Here is a 10,001-nt window from a genome sequence, read left to right as displayed (position 1 = left end):
AAGATATATTATAGTCCAGGAAATGAAGCGGGTGGCGGGTGACGGTGAAGCGGATCTTAGCCGGGTGAATCTTGGCCGCTGCGAATCGAGCGGTGAAGGGGATCTTGGCCAGCGGGTGTGACTGGGGTGAAGGGATCTTGGCCAGCGTGGAGCAGGATCTTGCCAGCGGGTGAAGCGGGATCTTGGCAGCGGGTGAAGCGGGATCTTGGCCAGCGGGGTGAGGCGGGATCTGGCGGGGTGAAGCGGATCTTGTCCAGCGGGGTGAAGCGGGATCTTGGCCAGCGGGGTGAAAGCGGGATCTTGGCCAGCGGGGTGAAGCGGATCTTGGCCAGCGGGTGAAGCGGGATCTTGGCCAGCAGGGTGAGCAGGATCTTGTCCAGCGGGGTGAAGCGGGATCTTGGCCAGCGGGGTGAAGCGGATCTTGTCCAGCAGGGTGAAGCGGGATCTTGGCCACCGGGAGAAGCAGGATCTGGCCAGCGGGTGAAGCAGGATCTTGGCCAGCGTGGTGAAGCAGGATCTTGTGTGTGGGGTGAAGAAGGATCTTGGCCAGCGTGGTGAAGCGGGATCTTGGCCAGCGGGTGAAGCGGGATCTTGGCCAGCAGGGGTGAAGGGATCTGGCCAGCAGGGTGAAGCGGGATCTTGGCCAGCGGGGTGAAGCGGGATCTTGTCCAGCAGGGGTGAAGCAGGATCTTGGCCAGCGGGGTGAAGCAGGATCTTGGCCAGCAGGGTGAAGCGGTGGCCCTCATGGTGAAGTGTTTGAGTTTCTTTCTGGGTTTAAAAAAATTTTCACTAATTTTTGTCGGATAAATTTTTGTCAAGTGGTGATGGTGATGATAATGATGATGATGATTTATGATGGTGATGATAATGATGATATTAATGATGATTTATGATGGCGATGATAATGATGATGATGATGATTTATGATGGCGATTATAATGATGATGATTTATGATGGTGATGATAATGATGATGATTTATGATGGTGATGATAATGATGATGATGATGATGATGATGGTGCTATTAGGAATGGGTTATAATGAAACACCCGTCCCTCCGTCCCTCCGTCTGTCAATCCGTCCATCTGTTATAGTGACTCGTGTGTTGTCTGTTAATAGCGGACACCTCGTTATAGTGACTCGTGTGTTGTTTGTTAATAGCGGACACCTCGTTATAGTGACTCGTGTGTTGTTTGTTAATAGCGGACACCTCGTTATAGTGACTCGTGTGTTGTCTGTTAATAGCGGACACCTCGTTATAGTGACTCGTGTGTTGTCTGTTAGCATGGACACCTCGTTATAGTGACTCGTGTGTTGTCTGTTAATAGCGGACACCTCGTTATAGTGACTCTTGTATTGTCTGTTAATAGCGGACACCTCGTTATAGTGACTCGTGTGTTGTCTGTTAATAGCGGACACCTCGTTATAGTGACTCTTGTGTTGTCTGTTAATAGCGGACACCTCGTTATAGTGACTCGTGTGTTGTCTGTTAATAGCGGACACCTCGTTATAGTGACTCGTGTGTTGTCTGTTAATAGCGGACACCTCGTTATAGTAAAAGGTGGATGTTTTTATCCTTGGATGTTGTTACGTGACGTCATTCATAATAGTTGTTGTTACGTGACGTCATTCATTGTAGTTGTTGTTACGTGACGTCATTCATAGTAGTTGTTGTTACGTGACGTCATTCATAGTAGTTGTTGTTACGTGACGTCATTCATAGTAGTTGTTGTTACGTGACGTCATTCATAATAGTTGTTGTTTCGTGACGTCATTCATAGTAGTTGTTACGTGACGTCATTCATAATAGTTGTTGTTACGTGACGTCATTCATAGTAGTTGTTGTTTCGTGACGTCATTCATAGTAGTTGTTGTTACCTGACGTCATTCATAATAGTTGTTGTTATGTGACGTCATTCATAGTAGTTGTTGTTACGTGACGTCATTCATAGTAGTTGTTGTTACGTGACGTCATTCATAGTAGTTGTTGTTACGTGACGTCATTCATAGTAGTTGTTGTTACGGGTCATTCATAGTAGTTATTGTTACCTGACGTCATTCATAATAGTTGTTGTTATGTGACGTCATTCATAATAGTTGTTGTTACGTGACGTCATTCATAGTAGTTGTTGTTACGTGACGTCATTCATAGTAGTTGTTGTTACGTGACGTCATTCATAGTAGTTGTTGTTACGTGACGTCATTCATAGTAGTTGTTGTTACGTGACGTCATTCATAATAGTTGTTGTTACGGCGTCATTCAAGTAGTTGTTTGTTACCTGACGTCATTCATAGTAGTTGTTGTTACGTGACGTCATTCATAGTAGTTGTTGTTACGTGACGTCATTCGCAGATTGTTGTTGTTACCTGACGTCATTCATATGGTGTTTTCCGTGACGTCATTCATAGTAGTTGTTGTTACGTGACGTCATTCCAATAGTTGTTGTTACGTGACGTCATTCTGTAGTTGTTGTTCCGTGACGTCATTCATAGTAGTTGTTGTTACGTGACGTCATTCATAGTAGTTGTTGTTACGTGACGTCATTCATAGTAGTTGTTGTTACGTGACGTCATTCATAGTAGTTGTTTTCCGTGACGTCATTCATAATGTGTTGTGGTTTTGTGTGTGTGGTTTTGGTTGTTTTTGTGTTTGTGGTTGTTGTTGTTGTGTTATATTTGTTTGTTATATACAAGTGGGAGAATTTCCTCACATAATAATTAACTTCATAAAACTTAAATAATTTGTAGAATATACTGAGGCTTAATGACTGCAGCGCTTATTGTGACTCTCTCTTCTTTCTTTTCTTTCTTCTTCTTTCTCTCTCTCTCTACATACACGGAGAGGAAACAAACAAACAAACAAAGCTTCACATCCTACAAAGTTTACAATTCAAGTTGATAAAAAAGTTTCAAAATACTTTCTCTTTTAGCGTATTGTAGTCGACCCGCCAGCGAAAGTAATCAAAAGTTGTAGTATTTTCTTCGTCTAAGTAGTTTAGGACAGTAACTCCATATAGCGGATTACTCTCTCCCTAGAATCCGTTAATGGGAGGTTTTATATCTAACGGACCCTCGATATAACAGACTTCTCTCTCCATATAATCCGTTAATGGGAGGTTTTATATCTAACGGACTCTCGATATATGGGGGGTTTATTCCTGAGACATAACGATAAATGATGGTAATTAATCGCCCTCACCTTACGTACACCTGTCAGTCTGATTATAACACCCAATACCTGTGAAATACCTGTATGATTTCCACCTGATATATTTTTTTAATTAGCACGGAGCGGAAAGGTGAGAGAGCCAATCACTAAGTTTATGCCCAGTTGAGAGAGAGAGAGAGAGAAGAGAGAGAGAGAGAGAGAGAGAGAGAGGAGAGAGAGAGAGAGAGAGAGAGAGAGTAACAACTAACGGAGAACTTATACTTGGTCTGACCTAACAATAATCGAGGAATTGTTAAAGACAGACTAAGAAGAAGGAAGGTCAGGATGAAGGTCAGAGGTCAAGTAATTCTAAAGTTCATGGACAAAATGGATTTGTTTATATATATTATAAATTTGTTAATGGCGTACCTATATAGAGAGCCTGTGTTGGGTCATGACCCCAGAGCTCCTACTAAGGGTCATGGACCGTCAGAGGCTGTACTGGGGTCATGACCTTGAGAGCCTGTACTAAGGCCTATCTCCAGGAGAGTTTTATTTAAGGTCATGACCGGAGGTTTCTGTATTAGGTCACCACACAGACGACACACATAAACACAAGTCAAATACAAATGCACACAAACGTACACACACACACACACACTTACACTAACTAGTCATATGACACACACACACACTCTAACCAGTCATATGAACACACAACACACACACACACACACACATACACACACACACACACACACACACCAACCCGCACACACACACCACTCTAACCATACATATGACACACACGACCATACGTGGGGCTACCGAGTCGTTAAACTGTAGGTGGGAGGACCACAGAGTAGACCTGTCAGTGTTCTTACCTGCTCTCTCTCTCACACTACTGCTGGTGGTGGTGGTGATGTGGTGGGTGGTGTATGGGTGTGGTGGTGGTGTGGTGGTGGTTGGGTGTGGTGGTGGTGTGGTGGTGTGGTGGTGATGTGGTGGTGGTGATGTGGTGTGGTGGTGATGTGGTGGTGGTGATGTGGGTGTGGTGGTGTGGTGGTGATGGTGTGGTAATGTATGTCTGGACTGTGATGGTATGGTGGGGTTGTAGGAAAGTTGTGTTGGGGGTGATATCAGTAGTAGTGGTATGTAGTATGGTGGCTGTATGGTGATATAGGTGTAGTGCGGTGGTGTTGATATTAGAGTGCTGTAGGGGTGAGGGTGAGGATATAGAGGGTGGTGTTGGGATATAGTGGGTGTGGTAGTGGTGATGTGGGTGCAGGGTGTGGTTGTACATTGTGGTGATGTAGGCGTGATGTGGTTTAGGGTTGATGTGGTGGTGTGGTGGTGGTGGTGATGTGGTCAATGGATGGAATAACTCAATATATGTTACTACACACACACACACACACACACACACACACACACACACACACACACACACACAGTTTGTGGCCCCTTGATCTCTCAGAGACGTGACAACACTTCCTGAGGACACAACTGTCACGTTTTCAAGTTCGAGTCATTGTTGTCATAGGGCGACCTGTGACTCATGACACCTGCTTATGATGACTGACTCTCTCTCTCTCTCTCTCTCTCTCTCTCTTCTCATTAGGACACAACAGGTAAACCTCACCTATATTACCTGGATATGTTGGCACCTGTCCACATACAGTGAATAAAACACAAAGGTCCATTAATGCTGCTGCCATCATCTTGTGGAAGCCGAGGAATGCAGTGAAAGTTCAATGAATGTAGTGGAAAGCTGAGTGACTGCAATGAAAGTCGAGGAATGCAGTGATAAATCGGCAAATGTAGAATTAGTGTTCCGTAAATGATAGATGATTTTGTTGTTGTTTTTATTAAATAGTTTTGACGTCGTGTAAATTATTCACCATTAAAAACGAAAAAGAATGAAAGAAAATGAATGTATATAGATTTTTTTTCCTTCATAAAACCAAAATAGTAATCTAGAGTATGGAATGTGGAGTTCTGTGGGAGCAATTTCGAACGGTGGAATTTTCGAACGGAGTTTAAAATGGGAGAATTTCCGTACAGTGGAATATTTTTGAAGGATAGGATTCATATAGGTTGGGAATTTCAAACGGGTGAGTTTTAGGAGTTTTCGAACGGTGATTTTATTTATTTATTTTTATTTATTTTTTTGGCGGGGGTATATAATCGAACTGTGTGAACATTTTGAACTTATCTTCCCAATGGTAGAAAATTTTCTAAACGATGATCATTCTGAACTGTGGGAATTTTTTCGAACGACAAAACATTCCGGAAAACCAAAAATACTAGAAACCCAAACATTCCGAACAAGGAGAGGTGGGGTTGGGATTTTTCGAACAGTAGCTCATCCTAAACGGTGTAAATTTTGGAACTCCAGAACATTCCGAACGACGAGGCAAATATTTCGAACACAACGATCGCCACCTCGCGCCCCTGCCCAGAGTCATAAAGACCAGTTGGGTTAAAATAATGCTATACAATGATATACAGATTAAGACCCCATAGCTGCTGCAGGGGAGGATGAGGTCTTAGCTGCTGCAGGGGAGGGAGGATGAGGAGGTCTTAGCTGCAGGGGAGGAGGAGTCTTAGCTGCTGCAGGGAAGGAGGAGTCTTAGCTGCTGCAGGGAAGGTGGAGAAGTCTTAGCTGCTGCAGGAAGGTGGAGAAGTCTTAGCTGTTGTAGGGAAGAGGCCTTAGCTGCTGCAGGGAGGAGGAGGTCTTAGCTGCAGCAGGGAGGAGGAGGTCCTAGCTGCAGCAGGGGAGGAGGAGGTCTTAGCTGCAGCAGGGAAGGAGGAGGTCCAGCTGCTACAGGGAGATCTTAGCCAAGCAGAGGTCTTAACTGCTTTTGAGTTTGTTGGTGGTGTTAGTACAGTGGAGTCAAATGAGAGATGAGAGAGAGAGAGAGAGAGAGAGAGAGGAGAGAGAGAGAGAGAGAGATTTGTTCCCATAAGCCTCCCCGTCGCATACTAATCACTTAAGTATATTACACACGTCTTCCTTAATGCCAGCAAGACGAACATCCATGGTACAGTACTAGGGAGGTGCAGTTATATCACTGTCAGTCAGTTAGCACAATATTGTCTATCTCAAGTCAGTTAAGTCAATCAGTAAAGTCAGTCACAGTGTATTGTCAGTCAGTTTGTAAAGTCAATCACTCAGTCAGTCAGTTAGGGTTATTCAAGCCGTTGCTTAGATCAGTAAAGCTTCAGTCAGGTCAGTGTATTAAGTCAGTCAGTTAGTAAAGTCAATCACTCAGTCAGTCAATTAGGTTATTCAAGTCAGTTGTCAATCAGTAAAGCTAGTCAGGTCAGTGTATAAGTTAGTCAGACAGTAAAGTCAATCACCAGTCAGTCAATTAGGTTATTCAAGTCAGTTAATGTCTGTAAAGTCAGTCAGGCTGCTAGTGTATGAAGTCAGTCAGTCAGTCAGTCAGTAAAGTCAATTAGTCAGTCAATCAATCAGTCAGTAAAGTTAATCAATCTTCCAATCAGTAGAATAAACGAAATATTATATAGAGTGGTTAGGTTAGGTTAGGTAGTTAGGTTGAGGTTAGGTTAGGTTAAGGTTAGGTTAGGTTAGGTTAGGTTAAGTTAGGTTGGTTAGGTTGAAATTTGTGGTTGTGTTAGGTTGTGTTAGTTGGATAGGCTAGCTAGGTTAGGTTAGGTTAGGTTAGGTTAGGTTAGGTTAGGTTAGGTTAGGTTAGGTTAGCAGATGGAGGACAGGAGAAAGGGAAAGAATAGAGGAGGATTAGAGTGACAGGGAAGTGAGGGGAGAAGATGGATGACAAGAGAAGAAGAGAAACGGGAGAGGAACAAGAATTGAGTTTAAAGGGAAAGAGGGAGATGAGAAGGGTGATAACAGAAGAGGGAGGAGAGAAGGAGATGAGGAGGTGGTGATGATAAGGGAAAGAGGAGGAGGGGTGGAGGAGGAGGAGGTGGTGATGATAAGGAAAGAGGAGGAGGAGGGAGGTGGAGGTGGTGATGATAAGGGAAAGAGGAGGAGGAGGAGGAGGAGGAGGAGGAGGAGGAGGAGGAGGTGGTGATGATAAGGGGAAAGAGGAGGAGGAGGAGGAGGTGGATGATAAGGAAAGAAGAAGAGGAGGAGGAGGAGGAGGAGGTGAGTGTGTTGAGTTGAGGGTGAGAACTGGTAATTCTTGACACCTGCTGGAGGTCTCTTGAAGGTGCCTGCTGGAGGTCTTTAAATTACCTACTGAAGGTGATTAAGTTACCTACTGAAGGTGATTAAGTTACCTGCTAGGGATCATGAGTCTCCTTCTGCCGTGTTCAACCTCCTACTGGTGAAGGAGCCTCTTTGTAATGCCTCAGGCGCCTCTTGGATCCAGTAACCCGCTGTTTTCTTTGGCCTGGAGGAGGAAGATGAGGCGGGGAGTGTACAGTAGGTTCACGTTTATTCTCCTTGTATATTTCTCACCTTTATTTATATTCCATTGTCGAGAGATGATTCACTCCCTGTATCTCACAACACCCAACTGTGCGACCTCGTCAGGAGAAATGACCCGACCCGACCCGACCCGACCCGACCCAACCCAACCCAACCAAAAACAGTTTATTTCTACGTAACATCACCTGTGCTGACTCCCCTCGGCTGACTCCCCTCGGCTGACTCCCCTCGGCTGACTCCCCTCGGCTGACTCCCCTCGGCTGACTCCCCTCGGCTGATTCCCCTCGGCTGACCTCTTCGCCAGCAGTTTTTTGTCGTCAGTTGATAAGTTACACCTGAGTTCCTCCACCTGTTCGTGTGGTCGTAGGCAGGAGGACCTTGTACCTTGATATTTTTTATACTATTGACTGTTGCTCTGTCGCTCACTGCCTTTTGCCTCGCCTCGCCTCGCCTTGCCTCGCCTCGCCTTTCCTCGCCCCGCCTTGCCTCGCCTCGCCTTTCCTCCCCTCTCCACAACACCACACCCCCAGTTCCCTTTCCCCCGCGCCTTACTATTCCCCGCCTCGCCACGCCTCGCTACGCCTTGTCTTGCTACATATCACAACGTGTCTGCTTCGCCTCGCCTCACCACGCTACACCTCCAGTTTCCTCGCCTCGCCCTACGACACCACCACCTGTCTCTTCCTCGCCACACAACACCACTTCACCTCAGTTGTATGTTTTGGTGACTACACATACAGGCTTATTACATGTCCAGTCATATTACATGTCCAGTCATATTACGTGTCCAGTCATATTACATGTCCAGTCATATTACATGTCCAGTCATATTACGTGTCCAGTCATATTACATGTCCAGTCATATTACATGTCCAGTCATGTTACATGTCCAGTCATATTACATGTCCGGTCATATTACATGTCCAGTCATATTACATGTTCAGTCACTACATGTTCAGTCATATTACATGTCCAGTAGGGTGACAATAGTGCATAGGGGTGAATTTCTAAAATTGATTAAATGGAATGGCCATTGGTCCAATACTGCGTACCCATGAAAAAAGAACACAGGCGAAATCCTGGGTCATTTGGACAATATTTAGAGGTAGCTCAAGTCAATTGAAGTTTTATCCTTTTGGCAAAAAATACGAATATTCATAATATGCCGGTTTATTTTAAAATTTACAAATTGAGCAAGTTTATGTGTACACTGTACATATAAATGATTAATTCCTTTTTAAAATGAAACTGCAGTGAACACGCTTACATCAATGGGTGGGAGAGGTGTGGACAACCCATTCATTGTTTTCGCTTTTTGCTTGTAAGGTCCTGTTTTGATGTCCCTGGTTGTGACCGCCTCTGCTCTTCAACAACCTGCAGCAGATGTTGACGCTGGTCTTCACTCTTCGTGATCTTGCTGTTGAATGCCTGTATCAAGGCAATCCCTCTCTCTGCAGTGTCGTTGATGACTCTGAGACCACCCACAACTGCGACGCCAGTTTTGAAGTCTTCATCATCAGACCATGTGTCAGGTTCCTTGGACAAAAAAGAAGTCTTCATTTTGAGACTTTCAAATAGAAAGTTTGATCCTCTAGAAGCAAAGTCTGAGAGCTGCTTTGTGGGAAGGGAAGATGTGGCAGGAAGAGCAGCACGTTTTGGTGAATCCTCGGTCGCCTTCCTCTCAACGATTGCCCGAACTATGTTTGTCTTCATTGTTGCATTAACTTGTGGATCGAAGAGTGCAAGACCCACCAAGCCTTCACTGAGGTACCACAGGTGACGACCGAAGACTGTGAGACATGTTCTTGATATTTTGACGTCGTGGTACTCTGACAGGTCTTGGAGGAGCCGCAAATCATTAGCAGGAGCGGAGGATGGAACGGAGGCCGTGAACCATGCACTGACATACACCTCTAGCACAAAGAATGTGAATCGTTTCAAGCCTAATGTCTCACGAGCAGTTAGTTTAAACTGATTAGCAAAAATCAGGATCTTCATGACATAAATGAGCTTAGCCATCCACCGTGCTCGGTGATATCGCTAGGGAACTTGTAGATGATGACGAGCTTGATTGTGATTCTGTTTCAGATGAAGAACCCAACTCATCATATTCAAGAGCAGAACTGGCTTGATTCTGTTGTAGAGATTGCTTACTCTTGCTTTCTTCCCAACGCTTGATGGAACAAGCAATCTTTTTGTCTACTCCTGCCATTACACCTCTTCTCCCTTTTTCTCGTTGCGCTGCCAGGAATGCTCGGTCTTCTTTGATGGTCAAGAGCTGCATTGCCTTGGGGTGGGCAACATCGAAGAGGTCCTCTAACTCATCACAAAAAGTTTCCTCTTTCTTACGTTGTGTGTCTGTAGTGCGAGTGCAGTTTTTCTTAAGTCCCTTCCACATTAAAAAAAGATCCACTACCTTTCGTCCAATACTCT

Source organism: Homarus americanus, unplaced genomic scaffold, assembly GCF_018991925.1.
Source record: "Homarus americanus isolate GMGI-L3 unplaced genomic scaffold, GMGI_Hamer_2.0 scaffold48123, whole genome shotgun sequence".
NCBI classification, from domain to species: Eukaryota; Metazoa; Arthropoda; class Malacostraca; order Decapoda; family Nephropidae; genus Homarus; species Homarus americanus.
Note: the sequence above shows the minus strand (reverse complement) of the source record.